The following is a 17,527-nucleotide window of genomic DNA, read 5'->3' on the forward strand; positions in this document are numbered from 1 at the left end:
TTTATGCAATCAGTTGCCACAAGTCAATAACATAAAAGACGGTGCCTCTTGCAGTTATTACTAATGTAGCGGCCATCTTTGAGTGTTTAAGCTTCAATATCTTACATAAGGTTACAAATGGACTATAATAAAGTGCTTTAGTGCTAATATAAAAACCCTGCAACGACAAACAATTTATAAAATACAAACAAGCTTAACAACATTTTTGGGGACCAAAGCAATCAATTTACTATAACTGCCCTTGTTCACATTTATATGTGCATAATTTGTAGACATATGGCAATTTCAAGTATAGATTTCATTAATATGCTTGTTCCCTTGTTGTTTGTTTGTTGTGTAGCCCTGAATGGGCAAAATATTTCTGTGTTTATCCGTATTCGAGATTGTCAAATCACAAAAAAGGCTCATTGTGTTGTTACATTAGGTTTATGCTGTTTCTCCTGTCCCAATATTGATATTTGCCCCCCAGTACTTGTTTATGCATGATCCCATGCATTTTTAAAAGGTGTACCCACATCTCTTCATCATTGTTAAGTCCCCATGGTGCTAGGGTTTTCAAATCAATGAAATATTTGGATTCCAATGTACGAAGTGCCTTCACTCTGTCCCCACCCCTCTCTGGGCGATCTATTTGGTCTATGCAATAAAAACGCAACAGGTCCCTGTTTCTCTGATGTGATTCCGCAAAATGGCGTGCTACAGGATAAGATTTATCGTTCTTTGTGATTGCACGCATGTGCTCCAGAATTCTCAATTTGGTGGGGTTAATCGTGCTCCCTATATATCGTTTTTACAGGGACGCTCTAGGCAATAAATGGTGTACACCGAATTACAATTCAGGAGTTTCCTGATCTGTCTGTTGGGTTTTCCCTCATTCGTTCTTCCTGGGTACTCTGTAACCTTTTACTACTCTTACATGCCTTACACCTTAGGCACAGGAAAAATCCCTTTGCCTTAGATAGTTGGATTGGCTGTGGTTTGGAGGAGAAGTGACTGTGGACCAGGTGATCTGCTAGTGACTGGCAGCAGAGGTACGAGATCAAGGGTCTTTCTGGAAGATGTTTTTTGAGGACATGGTCTGTGGTTAGAATGCGCCAATTCTTTTTAAATATATGCACTACTTTTCCTACGCTCGTATTAAAATCAGTGATCATTCTAGTTGGTTTGTTACCTCGCTGCAGTGGTTTAACCATCAGGAGATCCCTCCTGTTGACCTTAGATGCCTTATTTTCCGCTTGTTTCAGTATATTACAGGAATAACCCCTTACTTGAAATCTTTAGCTCGCTTCTTCTTTATCTATTTGGAAATCACCCTCTGCAGAGCAATTACGCTTAAGGCGTAGGAGTTCTCATTAGGGGACATTCTGGATCAGGATTTTTTGATGGTTACTTCCTGCATGCAACACGGCGTTTCCCGCCGTGGGCTTCCTGTAAAGTTTTGTTTGGAGGGTATTATTCTCAATGTACACCTCCAGGTCTAGGTAACAAATGCTCGTGGCGCTTATAGTGCTCATAAATCTAAGATTCCAGTCATTGATGTTTAACGCAGCGATGTACTCCTCGGCCGAGGCCCTATCACCGCGCCAAACAACAAAAAGTTCATCTATATACCTCGTCCACAAGAGTATTTTATCAGTCCAGTGGTCATGGGCCTCACCCCAAGCCTCGTGCCTCTCCCACCAGCCCACTAACAAGTTCACATAACTGGGGGAGAAGCACGAGCCCATCAAATTGCCCCTTATTTGCTTATACAGTTCCCCTGAGAAGAGGAAAATATTGTTGTATAAGCAGAATCTCATCATGCTTAATAGCATGAGACTGTGTTTTTGATACTTCTCTGGTTTTCTATCTAGGAACCATTTGGTCCCTGCTAGGCCATTCTCATGGGCTATACATGTGTATAAATTAACAACATCCAAGGTGATAAGAAGCATGTTAGGTTCCCAGGTTATACTGTCTATTAGTCTGAGGAAGTCCTGTGTATCACTCACATATGAGGGTAAGTCTTTTACGATTGGTGCCAAACATGAGTCAATGAAGCGTGAAGTGTTTTCCAGCAGGCTCCCAATCAAAGATACGATTGGTCGCCGTGGTGGTCTCTTGACATTCTTGTGAACTTTCGGTAGATGGTAAAAAGTCGGCAATACTGGCGCCTCACATTGCAAGAAAAGAAACTCATCATTGCTAAGCATGCCATCCTCTCTCCATCCTTCCAACAGCGATTGGTAATCTGTTGTACTTTTGACATACTCTGTTCTTTTTATGGTGATATAGCATTCAGTGTCTTTCAATTGTCTTAATGCCTCTTGTTCATAGGTTTCTTTAGAAAAAATCACAATATTACCTCCTTTGTCGGACGGCTTTATTTCAATACTTTTGGCATTTTTCAGGGACATCAAGTCCATGGCCTCCCATTCTTTCCGAGTTATATTAGAAAGTCTCATATCCATTTTTTCTTTTGTCAATTTTTCCAATTCAGTTATAACAGCTTCATTAAAAACATCAATGGCATCCTGTGGAGCATTGGGTAACCTCTTTGATTTGTTTTTGAGATTGCTCGGATCCCGAACCTGCGTGTTATCAATGTTTGTCATCACTTGGTTCTCCATGTAAGCTTCTTGATTTTCTTGAGTAGGAGCTATGATGTTTAAAAGTGTGTCCAAGTCTTCATCATTAGGGTCTCCCGTATTCTCATCACGGATTGCTAGGTTGTCAGCATCAACCCTATTATTCGGATGTGTCAGGAAAATCTTTTGAAACTTTAATTTTCGAATGTACTTAAATAGGTCTATTCGCGTGTTGACCAAATCAAATTCGCTGGACGGGCAGAAACTTAACCCCTTCTTAAGGACTTTAATTTAATCTTTGTTCAATGTCCTCTTTGAAAGGTTAATAATGATGTTGTCGTCCCAATTATTCACCATTTCTTGCGTCTCGATACGTTTCGCGTCACTCTGGGCGAAGCGGTGGCCGCCTCTCCCTCTCTTGCCCCTCCTTGTTTTCCTCTTTGACTTTGTTGGGGGTGATGGTTTCGTTGTTGTGGCCTCTGCCGAGTTTCCTAAAAAAGGTGTCTCATTTACTTTGTCTTTTGCTGCGGGAGTCACACTGGGGGCTGCGGTCTGTTCTCCGTCTGAAATTTCGACCTCAGATTCCGAGGTGTCTATGTTGCTGGTATTTGGAGTTCCTTGTGCAAGACATTTCCTTGTGGCATCGAATTTGTTTGCAAACGTTAGAATTCTTCCTGATAAGTAATCCTGTTCATCACGTTGAAATTTCGCTTGCTTCCTCTTTCTAATTCCCAGTTCATATTCCTTCAATCTTTTAATCAGGGCATTTCTTAGTTCTTCACTTGTTTTGGTGTCTTTCTCTTTTGCAATCATTTCTTCCAAGTCCGCTATTTCTTTTAGACATTTTGTTTTATCGCTCCAAGCATATTTGATTAGCATACGCACCATTCCCCCTGCTAATTCCGCCGTGTACTCAGCCCACTCTTTTAGTAGCTCTGGGTCGGGGTTCTCGTAAGATGGAACGGTAAAAATGCGCAATCCTCTTGGAACTCGATTGCAGTCTGCATAGCGTTGGAGGGAAGTGGCCTCCCACCATTTCCTTACTTCTCTCTCCTGAAGTTTCTTCAATCTTTGAAAAAGTATTTTTAAGTTACTGCTGGGCGTAGGTAATGTTGCTGTATTTGCAGTTCTTATGGGCTTATCTTTCACAGACTTAAACATAACGTCTGTGGCTGACTCCCTTTCTTTCATGAGCTCTTCTGCGTTTGACATCTCTTATTATACCCAGCTTGCTTGTTTAAACTTTTACTTAGGGTGGTGACTTTCTCGGGGTTTGTAATATTCATCGGTATTGTGCAGGATAGAGGCTGAACAGAAGTCTATCTTCGCAAACAACGCCGCTTCACTCACCAAACTCGGAGCGGGTGCCTGGCTTCCGTCTTCCGACGTATTCCCTGCAGTCACTCCGGTATGACGAGCAAGTGTCTTGCTCTAGGTAGATGCGTCACTTTGTAAACCCCTGCGCCACATTAAACCTGCGCCGGTATAATGTATACAAGGGGGGGGGGGCGTTTTGATGCAAGAAAGAGTCATAGAAGTGACGCAGTGAAATCTATAAGATTTCACTGTGCCATTTTTTCTATGCTAATGCGTCAAAATCTTGCGCCTGCCTCATGGCAGGCATAAGACTGACGCAGGCACTAACAGCATGGGACTTGCCCATGTGAAAGTACACATTGCTGGAGTTGCGTCACTTTTGTGACACACTCCAGAAATGCGTCACTTTTGCGCCTACAGATACGTCAGAAATACTGACGTATCTGTAACTCCTTGCGACATGATGCTTCATACTGTAAATATGACGCATCATTAGTGTCGCAGGGAGAGCGCAGTGAAAAGTGACTCATCGCTGTTTTCACGCAGCGATGAGTCACTTTTCATAAATGAGGCCCTATGTGCGGACAAGCTCGATGGGGAGGCGCATGAGTCTCTCTGTGTGTTCCTGCCCAGGGACATCTTAAGGATTTTGGTGGCCCTGGGCCAAACGTATTTTGGGGGCCCCTGTTCAGACCAGCTTTGAATTTATGATAGTTTCACCTCTTTCTTGCCCTCTTTGGACAGGTCACTGACAGTGTACAGGCATACTGCTCCAAATTCTAAATGTCTTTAGGTCTTATAGGGATAGAGATGTTGTACCACAGCAGCAGATCACTCAAATTATTGCAAATATTCTCTGAGACCTTCCATTTCTCATATGTGAGGTCATCTTTTGATTTGAAAGAAGTTTTTTTATGGATGTTGCATTTTTACCTAAACACATTTCTCTTCTAAATGCTAAATGCCGATAATACACTCCCACATTAAAAATAAATGAAAGGAAAATGGAATTTAAAACAATTAGGAACTATTCAAGGTCATCAGGGTAAGACTCTCTGCAGAACAGAGCTGTCAGGGGGTCCCCTGAAAGGCTGGGGCCCTGGGCCAGAGCTCACTTTGGCCATGCCTTAAAAAGTCTCTGTTCCTGCCTCAATATGCCCACAGTGGAAGGAAGTTTAGTGGCAAGGCTTAACCTCTAGGAATAATTTACAGCCGTAATTAGATGCATGTATCTAGCGCCTCAATAAGCCAGGCTGATTGCTGTTCGTAGACAGTAGCGGTCGGTGATGGGAGTAGCTGCCGGGCGGTGACGTGAGGAGGAGGAGGGGCAGGGTGGGGGTAGTAATTCATGGATTACGGAGGATCACAGGTGAGTAAACATATAAATAAATAAAACAAATTTGTTGCGCGCACTGCATCCCCAAATGCGATGCAGTGCACGCAACAAAATGTGTTTTATTTATTTATATGTTTACTTACCTGTAATCCTCCGTAATCCATAGATTACTACCACCCACCCTGCCGCTCGCCAGTCCCAAGTCACCGCCCGCAGCTATTCCCACCACCGACCGCTACTGTTCGTAAGTGCAGAGGACGATGGAAAGGTAGAGGCAGGTGTCTCCTGAGCTGCTGAGTGCTGGGAGAGTAGCCTGCCAATTAATTTTTTGCACGTGAATGTTCGCAGGTTGGCTCATGGTTAATGTGTTCTCTTGTGGGCGCAGCTGAGTTCATTTAGGCTGCTTTTTGTAGGGCTGCTGTAGCATTTGTAAGCTAATGTTTTAACTACTGCATTATGGTTGGCGGAACAGGGCTTTTTGAGGATCCCTAGTTACTCTTATTTGTGGATTTTCTTCCATGCTGCAAGCAGCGTCTTCCAGAATACAGGGAAACATGCAGGATTCTTCCTCATATTCAGAGTTGGAAGGTCCTTATACTTCAGTTTATTTTAAAGTACATTTCCAGAGAGGATTTGGTCCAGATTTTAGATCATGTTAGACAGGGGATATATCCTTTACAACACAACTTTTACCACGCATTACCTTTATGACGCAACTTTTACAACTCAAACCATTACAACGCATTGCGCTGGGGGGCGCTCTAGGATAGGGAATACATTTAATTTACTATCCAACACCTTCCCTAGTGTCCACGGGGACTGGAGTTGGAATAGTAAATTAAACTATTCACTATCCAGCACCCTTTTACATTATGCGTTGTAAAGGCATGAGTTGTAAAACTTGCGTTATGAAGGCATGCGTTGTAAAAGCATGCGTTGTGATGTCATACATCCTGTTAGACATAAACTGTGCAGCCCAGCCAGCTGAAGAGGGTCTCTTCTCTCAGTATGCTAAGCCTTCGCTTTTGTCTCTCCCTCTTTATAGGAGGATAAAGGACTTAGGGCATATGCTTCATTGAAAATTGCGGTCGCGATAGGGCAGATTAGCAGAATCTGCCCTTTGCAACTGCAATTTTTGCATTTGAGATTCATCATCCCAAATGTAAAAACTTCTATTTAAGTCATTGCTAAATTTGCGATTACTTAAATTGCAAATGCATTTAGGGAATCGCAAATTGCGATTTACTAAATGCAATGTAACAAAAAAAAATTGATTTTGCATTTAAGAAACGCAAATTACCATCAACTCAAAGTTGATGATAATTTGCGAGAACTTTGAAAAAGACACAAAAGTGCATTTTTCAAAGTTCTGTGTTGCATACATACATGCCCTTGGGGCATGTGTGTGTGCAACATGTTTTTAAATTGTAATTTCAGGAGTGCATCAGGGTGCCCTTTAGGCACCCTTGCAGATACTCGCAAATTGTGCATGCAATTCCTATTGATTCTTATGGACCTCTAGGCCCATAGGAATGAATGGGAAGCAATTCCTTATTTGCGATTCGCAATTTGCGATTCACAAATTAGAAATGTGTAAGAATTGTGAATTTATTTGCGATTCCTACTTGCATAAGGAATCGCAAATCCTAACTTTGATGCATGTCACCCTTAATCTTCAGGCATTGAATGGAGGTGGATCAATCCAGTTTTGCAAGGTTTCTCCAAAAGATGTATGCTCTACCTGAAGGGGAGGAGGTATTTCTGCCGAACAATAGGGTGGGTTCCATTCTGGGACCTTTGATTGGCAGGACGGTGATTAACCCAGAGGATTGCTCTCCTGCAGATGCTGTGGATCGCAAGATTGATGAGGCTACTAAGAAGACTTTTGCTGACAGTTCTGTGTCCATAAAGGTGGCTACTTATGCGGCATACATAACACAATCTGTAGTTAACACCTTGGCTGCTAAGGGGTTTTCCCGCTGGGTGCTGCAGATCATTTTTTCCCATTGTTCATGACAAGGTCAACTCGTCATAAGCACAGGGCAGGTAAAACCCATGACGAGTTGACCTTGTCATTAGCAGGGAAGTGGTTAAGGACTTAGAGCCTCTTTCTGTTGCCTTCCAGGAAAATTTAGACTGCTCCGATTTACTGTTGCAAATGAAACAGGATGCAAAAATGTTAGCAGATGTTTCTTCAGATATTATTAGATCCTTAGCAGTGGCTTCTGGTGCGTCCATCCTGGCATGCCGCCATTTGTGGATGCGGGACTGGAAGACGGATTATGCAGAAAAAGCTTCCCTCCTGAAAATTCCTTTTGAAGGGAAAAAGTTGTTTGGAGACCAGCTGGATGCAACCATAACACAGTCTTTCAAAGATAGGAAGCACACTTGTCCCTATAAGAGGGCTTTCTCTAGAGCCTATAGGTCTTGGAATAGGGTCCATAATGATTTTTCTAGGAAGGATGCATAGGGTTATTCTTCCAGAAGACGTCGATTTCAGCCTAGGAAATCCTCCAAGTCGCAGGATCCTGGTTAACAGGTATGAACAAGCAAGAATCGTTTCTGACTAGTCCCCCCTTCTGGTGGGGGTTGAATCAGTTGGAGGGAGATTGTTGGACTTTGGCAGCGTTTGGCAGGAGTCCATCAGAGATCAATGGGTGCCCAGTCTACTTCACACCATCTTTATGATCGAGTTCAGTCAAACACCTCCCGGATTCAAGGACTCTCCCTACTTCTATTCCAGTATTCGGAATAGAAGTACTATTCTAGTTCTATTCTGGTATTCTTGCCCTTTTGAAGAAAAGGGCAATTATGAAGGTTCAGGCACCGGAAAGGAGCAAAGGCGTTTACTCTATTCTTTTCCTGGTGAAGAATGCAATCAGAGAGTACAGGCCAGTTATGAGCTTAAGAGGAGTGAACCAGTGGGTAAAGACAATCAATTTCAAAAGAATGTATGACGTTACAATGCATACATTTACAATGCATGCCTTTACAACACAGTTTTTACATTGCAACATCCTTTACAATGCATACATTTACAATGCATGCCTTTACAACTCAGTTTTTTAAACTACATTTACAAAGCATTCCATTACATCGCATTATACCTTTACAACGCATACCATTAAAACGCATACCTTTACATTGCATTTAAGGTAAGTGTTGGATAGTGTAGGGGTAAAAAGTTACTATTCTAACTCCAGAGGGTGCAACAGTAGGGTAAGTATTGGATAGTGTAGGGGTAAAAATTACTATTTTAACTCCAGGGGGTGCAACAGTAGGGTAAGTGTTGGATAGTGTAGGGGTACTATACGTTATAATGGTATGAGTTGCAATGACATGCGATGTAATGCCTTCATTGTAATAACATGTGTTGTAGTGTTATGCGTTGTAGTGACATGCAATGTAATGGCTGCGTTGTAGTGACATGCATTGTAAAGGTTGTTGCGATGTAATGACTGTGTTGTAAATGTAGTGCGATGTGATTACTGCGTTATAAAGGTTGTTTCCCATTTCAAAATACTATCCTTGCAGCAAGTTATTCCTTTGGTATCAAAAGTCGACTTTCTGGCCACCATCGATATTCAGGATGCCTACCTTCATGTCCCGTTCACAGACATAACCAGAGAATTCTGGGGTTCGCAGTGGGTCCCTTACATTTTCTATTTCAGGTGCTGCCATTCGCTCTGAAATCAGCGCCAAGGTTCTAACTAAAGTCCTAACTCCTCTGGTGGAGTTCTGCGTCAGAAGGGCATTGCACTCCTGCCGTATCTCAACAACTGCCTGGTATTTTCATCCTCCCTGGAAACCTCTGTGCCTCATGTCACGATAACTCTTTTCCGTTCTGGAACATCAAGGGTTTCTGGTGAATCAGAGGAAGTCCCATCTGACGCCTATTCAGGACCAGACTTTCATTGGTGCAAGGTTTCTAACCAGCATAGGAGAGGTTTCGCTGACAGAATCACTCTTATTTGTCGGAATTAATGGGGCAGGCAATCCTACTGTAGCAGAATGGATGCGGTTGAAGGGAGATCTTGCAGTGACCATTTCTCTGGTGCCTTGGGCCAGGTTCCATCTTAAACAAGGTGGTGAAACACTTTCTGGGTCATTGGTTCCCAAGTACTCAGGATTTCTCTGTGAGGATTCCGATGACAATGGTGATGAGAGAGGAGCTTTCTATGTGGATGGAGTCTGCACACATCAGGAAAGGGTTCAGCCTAATGCCCCAGACACCAATCATCTTGACAACCAATGCCAGCTTGACAGATTGGGGAGCTTGGATTGGTGCACTGCAGGTGCCGGGCCTGTGGTCAAGGGTGCAGAAGGTGCAGAAGGTGAGGTCCTCCAACTGGAGGGAGTTGGAGATAATTCATCTGGCTGTGCTGGCATTTCTTCCCATGTTGAAGGGCAAAGGTGTTCTGATACTGACAGACAACAACACAGCCAAGTCCTATCTGAACCAACTGTGGGGCACACAAACTCCAGCATTGTTGAGGATCTCCAATCAGATCTTCCTTTGGTCTCAGGACAACGTACTGGAGCTGAGAGTGATTTACATTCAGGGGACATTGAATGTCATAGTGGACAAATTGAGCAGGGAAGTTCCTTCTTCTCTGGACTTTTGTCTGACCAAGCAGGCCTTTCACAGCATGTGTCAGGAGTGGGGACCCCATTAGTAGATTTGTTTGCATTTGCTCAGAATACCCTTTTCCCCTGTTCTGTTCCCGGGTGGGGGAGGTGGGGGCTTGGGCAGTGGATGCCCTATCTTGTCCTTGGCCAAAGGGGATCCTTTAAGCTTTTCCACATTTTCCTCTTCTTCTGTGGTTCCTAATCAGGTTGAAGTGAGAAGATTCGGTGAAGACATTTGTAGCTCCAGCATGGCCCCGCTCTGCTTGGTGCCATCTGATAAGTCAATGAGGATCAGCGAGGGGTTCCTTCTTCCAGTGGTTCCATTCCCCTTAACATTTCCCTGCCTTCAGGTCAAATCATTGAGAACCCTCAGGCTGACCGCTTGGAGGTTGAAAGGGCTGGGTTCCCGCTAAAGGAGGTCTCTGAGAAGATGGATTCCTCCATTTAAGTTTCTAGGACAGCCTTCACTCATTCTCCTTATTCTAGCCGCTGGGCCACTTTCCAGAATTGGTGTACAACTAAGCATTTAGTCCCACAGTCAGTTGAACTGGTAAAGGTGCTGGATTTTCTACAGGATGGTTTTGCTCTAGCGTTAAAGGTTTCCACTCTTAAGATTCAATGAGCAGTCATAAAAGATTTCCAGACATCTTGGGGTAATTTACAAGATGCAGATGGGCTCGTCCAGAGGCTTTTTAAGGGGTTTCTTAATCTCAAGCCCCCGGCTAGGCCGGTATGCCCATCTTGGGATCTCTCTTTAGTCCTGGAGGTGTTGCAGAAGTCTCCTTTTGAACCTCTTGAGAAGGTGAATTTGAGATTGCTTACCATGAAAACCTATTTCCTGGTTGAAATTACTTCAGGGAGGAGGTTGGGGGAATTGGGTTCCTTATCAGCAACGCATCCTTTCTTTAGTGTATTCGATGACAGGGTGATTTGACGTCCTGGTCCTTTTTTCATCCCTAAGGTAAATTCAGTATTTCACAGGGAGGAGTGAGGTTCCGTGACAACTGTAAGTGATGTTTTTGACTCGCACGAATATGGTCGAGTCTGATATCTATGAGCCGCAAATGACGAGTTTAGTGGGTGTATGTAGTTTCGCTGTGCTAACCTAAACCGTTCGTTTGTTTTGTGGGTTATTCTATCTGTACCCACGGGTTCCATCTTAGATATGGCATCCATTTTGTCTCTTGCCCTCAAGTAGTCTGCGAACGGACGCTGTCCACTTCGCGACCCTGGGATTCCCAAGATATGTACGAAAGACACATGTCCTTTAGAAAGTGTCTTTATGACGAGGGGGATGATACTGTAAGGCAAATGGCCCCGCTCGAGGCTCATCTTGCCGTGCCGGTCTATTGACTCAGCCGTGCATCTCATTAGGCACGTCCCTTTGATGCCAGGAGCTCGTGTTTCTTGACACCTCCCCTTTTACACCCTTTCCAAATCCCCACTGTCTCCATCTTCCTCCGCACCTGTCCTTGTTCCTTCTTCGATCTGTTTTACTGCTGATTGGAATGCACTAATGGAGGGAAGATGGGTTTTTACAGTTGGGAACCACCAAATGTTTCCACACTTATGTTCCGGACCTTGAATGTATCAAAGAGACCAAAGCGACCCCTCTGGGGGATAACTATGAGAACTGAGCCATAAACCTTTGTGTACCATGTAAACCTATGGGTGAATTATGTATAAAAGGAGCGATCCACAGAACCAATTTGAAGCAGTCTCCACAAGTAGCACGCGTTGTACTTGCCGTGATTTCTGTGTTCCCTGCAGTAAATAAAGCTCGAATCTTTGACGCCGAAGGAAGTGTCCCGTGTCTCTGTCACTTGTACGCCGGAGCAGGTTACCCACGAAGGTTTCAGGTGTTGTTCCCTGGCACCGCTGGGTCTTAAATAACCCAGTCCTTCAGTTGGCGCCCAACGTGGGGCTGCATCAGTGGTACCGGTCCAAGCCCGACGATCGTGAGGAACTTCGTGTGAAATCTCCGAGGGAAGGTGCACTCCGCTTCATCGATCCTGTTGTCGAAATAAGTGGCCCGAAGACTTTTCCCGCGAAGATTCCCGCCTCCTGACGGCTGCGACGGACTGCTGCCCTGACTGTAGACCTGTTTTGGCGCCTGGCGTAGACCTTGGTATAGCGAGACGATTGACGGGCCTTCCTGGTGACGCCATCGATCTTTGAGTTAAGTATTTGTGGGTCGCTCCCAGAGTTCTTGGTTGTGGTTACTTAGTTGTTGCATGGTTCCCTTGCATTTGTGGTTCTTGGTACTTTGTTGTGATATTTGACGACTGCAGACGCCAAAAACCGAGGGTTTTTGCTCTTTGCTGGGACTTGGTAAATCCCGTAACCCTTGAAGTTTGTGAAACACGGCTAGTGTGCAAGATGCCTGGTCGCTGTACTTTGTTTAGTTGTTTCAGACGTTGTGGTATGGATTCCCGATTGGATGACTCGTGTCCGATACCTCCGGTTGGAACTCCCACTTATGAGCTCTACAGTAAGCACGGGCTAGGCCCGATTACTTTTAATGATTACTGGATTCGGTATACTAAGAAGGATGGTGTCCTTAGTTGGCCACCTCATGGTAGCTTCGAGACTCCAATCTTAGACAATTTAGAAGCTAAATTATTTGCGAAAAAGTCAAGACCGGCCATGTTTGATGCCTTTCGGTTATGGCGTAAAGAAGCCCGACAGAAAGAGATCAGACAGACTAAACGAAATCAGAGAGATGGTGTTGCTACCATTGTAAAGAAAGCAGAGCAGTTTCAGCGTGATAAGGAGGATAAGGAAAAGGAAGTGTTTGATAGGCTACAGCGTATGTCCATAGATAAATGCTATCCTGCTTTGCCTACGGAGTCGGATAAGAAGGAAGAACCAGTTGAGGATCCTTTAATGTCCTATCTTATGAAGTCGCCACCTCCGTATGTGCAGGGTACCGCTGCTCCAGTGGTTCCCCCTGTACCTGTTCCTCCACCTGTTCTTCAGCCTGTTCCTCAACCTGCACCTGTGCTTCCGACTGTTCCTGCTCCCTTACCCGCTGCTATTCCCACTGCTCCGCCACTTCCGCATACTCCTGCTCCCGCTACTGTTCCTGCTCTACTAACTCCTGCTGTTGTTCCTGTCTCTACTCCTTCTCTTGTCAGTCCCTTGTGCTATACTTCTTCAGCTACTCGTAGTCGTACTTCTCCTGTCGCGGCTAACTTCTTCCATTCTCTTGGACCCGTCCTTGGGTCCGCTGGTTCAGATGGTCCTCAGAGACGTAGTCAGCTTCCCGGCGGTAGGGAACGCGCTTCGCTATATAACATGGTGATGGGTTGGATGACGCATCCTCTTAGAAATCCTCCACGTATTGTACTTGATACGTTCTGTCAATTCAATGTACCAACACAAAGATTTGTTTTCGAAGAAATGTGTAAAGTTTTGCGCGATCAGATATCGGCCGATGCACCTGACGAGGTGTTGACCGCTTTGTCTGATCTTCAACTTCAGTTCTCGAACGGACTGATAGTGGATACCAACGTTCGACGTGCTGTTGAGCGGTTGTTATCTTTCCGTCCCACTCCTATACCTCAAGCCCTGTTTGTTGAGGATGTTGAAAGACAGTCAGATGAGTCTGGCCAATTTCCTATGCGTGAAGTTCCACCAGTGTGGATGCCAGGTAATCCTAATGCTGCTCCTCCGATCTTGCCGTTCTTTCAGAGAGTATGGATACATCTCCCATGGAAACGCTCGAAAGTTTTACAGGTGAAGCAATCTTTGCCTGACCCTCGCAAGAATCCTGCAGGGTATTATAAAGAGTTATCGCAGCTTGTAGACGCTACGATAATGAACCTTGCCGATATTGATATGCTGTTTGGCAATGTAGTACCGCAACCGGTCTGGGCTAAGATTCGTCAGGAAAACCATCCTAACGAATTGGGCGGTGATTGGGCTGCCATTATAGCGGCGGATGGGTTGCAAACTGGTGGTGCTAAACCCGAGCAGTTTATCGCTGCTCTCCCTCAGAGAATAATTACATTAATGAAAACTCTTATGCCAGCTATGAGGGTGAATTGGGACAAATTGTCAGCTTGTAAGCAGAAAAAGGACGAGAGTGTCTCCGACTTCTTTACGAGATTTGGGGAGGCATTCATCGATCATAGTGGGCAGGATATGGGCACTGAGGGTGGTCAACGGTTGTTCGTGGATAAATTTGTCTCTAACTTATTGCCTGACTTGGGCAGTAAGTTGAAAAACTCTGAAAGTGCGTGGGCCGTTTCTACCTCGGCTCAAATATTGGCTACAGCACAGTATTATGAGAACAGAGAGAAAGAGGAGAACGACCGAGCTGATAAAAAGACGAAAGAACTTAAAACTAAAGTGTTGTTACAGCAAGCGTATCCTCCGCGTTCGAATCAGAATGCTTCTCAGCAAAATAGATCGCAGTCGCAATCTAATCGACCACAATCTAGAAATGACTCCTCTTCCCAAAGATCTTCGTTAGGGTACAATCAATGTGCCTATTGTAGACAGGAGGGTCATATAAAATTCAACTGTCCTGTTTTGAACGATCGTAATAGTGGTAATTCATCAAGAGGAGGTCGTGGTGGCTTGCAGCAGGCATCACGTGGTAGAGGTCGTGGTGCTCAAAACGATCGATCAGATAACCCATCAAACTCTAATAATTGTTTTGATCAACGTGGATCATCGCAAGGACGATCTGCGCAGTACAACGTAGACGATTATTACGTCGATCAGGGAACTGACGACAGTAATTACTAGGACAGCCATAGACAAAGAGAGGGAGTGGTATCAGTTCCGGTTGATCAGAGAGGGCCTTACGTCGCAGTTGCTACATCGGGCGTCGTTGAGCCTTTTCTGTTGGACACTGGTGCAGCGAAAAGTTCTATTATGCATTCGAAACTCCCTGGCGCACCTTTGTCTGGCTTAACAAATGTTTCCGTTGGATTCTCTGGCGCCCCCGTTAGCAATCCAGTTTCACGCCCTTTGCCTCTTACAATTGGGCCACGTGAGCTTGAAGCTCCGTTGATTTTGACTACTGGTTGTGGCGAAAATCTCTTGGGTCTGGATTTGCTAAAACGTTTGTATGCAACTCTATATTGTTCTCCTGCGGGTGTAAAGCTTACGTTAGGAGAGAGGGTTGTCTCTCCTATGTACTTGTCTCTCGATAAGCTTCCACCGGAATTGAGTTCTCTTCCTGCATCTTTATGGGCAACAGGTCCCAATGATGTGGGCCTGCTTGACATCTCCCCTTATGTTGTTCAGTTGAAATCTAATGTGCGATTGCCACGTATTCCCCAGTATCGTATCTCTCTTGATAGTGAACGAGCACTGTTAGCGATCATCTATGATTTGATCGACAAAGACGTTATTGAAGAGACTCGGGGAAACGTGTGCAACAGCCCTGTACTGCCTATTTTAAAACGAACTGATCCTTCGAAACCACCTGTTTATCGTTTTGTTATCGATTTACGGGAGGTAAATAAAATTGTGATTCCTCAGTTCCCTGTTGTGCCTGACATCACGGCGCTACTGACTCTGATTCCAGCCTCTGCGTCTTGGTTTTCGGTGATTGATCTGAAGAATGCGTTCTTCAGTATTCCGATTGCTGAAGAGAGCAGAGACCTTTTCGGTTTCTCTCTTGGTGGGCGCAGCTTCCGGTTTAAGCGCGCTCCTCAAGGCTACTGTGAGAGTCCATCGATTTACAGTCAAGCCTTGAAGGGTCAGCTGGATGCGTTTACGTTGCCGGCTGGTGCGGCCTTAATCCAATATGTCGATGACATATTGGTAGCTGCGGATACTCAGGACATTTGCAAAATTGCTACGGTGTCGTTGCTGCAACATCTCTGTGACTTACATCACAAGGTGTCACCTTCTAAACTCCAATATTGTTGTCAAGAAGTAACCTATCTAGGTCACTTATTGTCAAAGGAGGGAAGGCGGTTGACCCCAGAGAGAATTGCAGCAATTGCGCGAATGACTGTGCCAACAACACAAAGAGATGTGCGTGCCTTTTTAGGTATTACGTCGTATTGCAGGCAATGGATCCCGAATTTTTCATTGCTAGCGAAACCATTGGTGGCTCTTACGTGCAAGGATGTTCCAACTCCTTTACCATGGACGGAAGAATGTCAGAAAAGTTTTTCTGAATTACGTGATTCATTGTGTTCTGCTCCTGTGTTAGGTACCCCTGACTACAGTAAGCCGTTCACATTATATGTTCACGAGAGGGAAGGTTGTGCTTTGAGTGTCTTAACGCAACCTTTTGGTGGTAAGCAACGTCCATGTGCATATTTTTCCTCGACCTTGGACCCGGTAGCTAGAGCATTGCCGAGTTGTTTGAGAGCAACAGCGGCAGCTGCGGTGTCCATCCGACAATCAGCAGGATTGGTCATGGATAATATGCTTACGGTGATGGTTCCGCACGCAGTCGACACTCTTTTGAATCGTACGAAAACTCAGCACTTGACAAGCGCGAGGTTGTCTGGATACGAGTTGACGTTGCTGGCAAGTCATATTCAGATAAAACGTTGCAATGTTCTGAATCCGGCAACTTTGTTACCCATTAGTACAGAGTCAGATGAAATAGCAGCCCATGACTGCTATTTGCGAACAGAGGAGGAAACAAAAGGTCGAGTGGACCTTAAAAACACTCCTTTAGAAGATCCAGATGGAACATTGTATGTAGATGGTTCGTGTTTTAAATTGTCGAATGGTGATGTGACCACTGCGTATGCTGTTGTAACTTTGAGTACTGTTGTGGAAGCTGCGAGATTGAATCAGAATTCTGCCCAGGCTGCGGAGCTGATTGCCCTAACTAGAGCGTGTGTGTTAGCAAAAGATAAACGTGTGAATGTGTATACTGACAGTCAGTATGCATTTGGTGTTGCGCATAGTTTTGGACGGTTGTGGAGAGAGAGAGGTTTTATGACATCGCATGGTACGAAGATTCAGCATGGCCAACTTGTGAACGATCTTTTGGATGCACTTACGTTGCCTAAACAGGTAGCGATTGTTAAATGTAGTGCACATCGTAAGGTGACGGATGATGTTGGACGTGGTAATGCGTTTGCGGATGAGACTGCTAAGGAGACTGCCCGGAACCTTAGCACTCGGATGTATGTGGCAAGTTCGGTTAGGTGGCCTGCGGAGACTAGTATGTGTGAGGACACTATCGAGAGTGTGAAGGCGATACAAAATGAGGCTACTGAGACTGAAAAGAAGAAGTGGAATGAAAGTACGGGAAAGTTGGATTTATTTATTTAGGCGATTTGTAGAGCGCTCAACTACCCGTAGGTGTCTCGTGGATGCGAGTGGTTGTTGGGTAGACTTGTCGGAACATAAGAGATGGATGTTGCCAGATGCGTATGTGCTGGCTATTGTGACAATGGCACATGGGTTAGCACATATTAGCGTGAAAGGTATTTGTAAGTTGCTGTCTCCTGTGTGGAAGAATGATGGTATCACGAAATGTGCTGAACGATTGGTTAAGAACTGTATGGTATGTATGTTGTACAATCCTGGTAAGGGAACCCCAACTCCTCCTGGTAGTTTTGCTCCCCCTTCGTGTCCCTTTGAGGTGATTCAATTAGACTTCATCCATATGGAGCGATGCAATAACCTGAAATACGTTTTGGTTGTGGTTTGCGCGTTCTCCTGATGGATCGAAGCCTATCCTCTCAAG

Source organism: Lissotriton vulgaris, chromosome 11 (genome assembly GCF_964263255.1).
Source record: "Lissotriton vulgaris chromosome 11, aLisVul1.2, whole genome shotgun sequence".
Lineage (NCBI taxonomy): Eukaryota > Metazoa > Chordata > Amphibia > Caudata > Salamandridae > Lissotriton > Lissotriton vulgaris.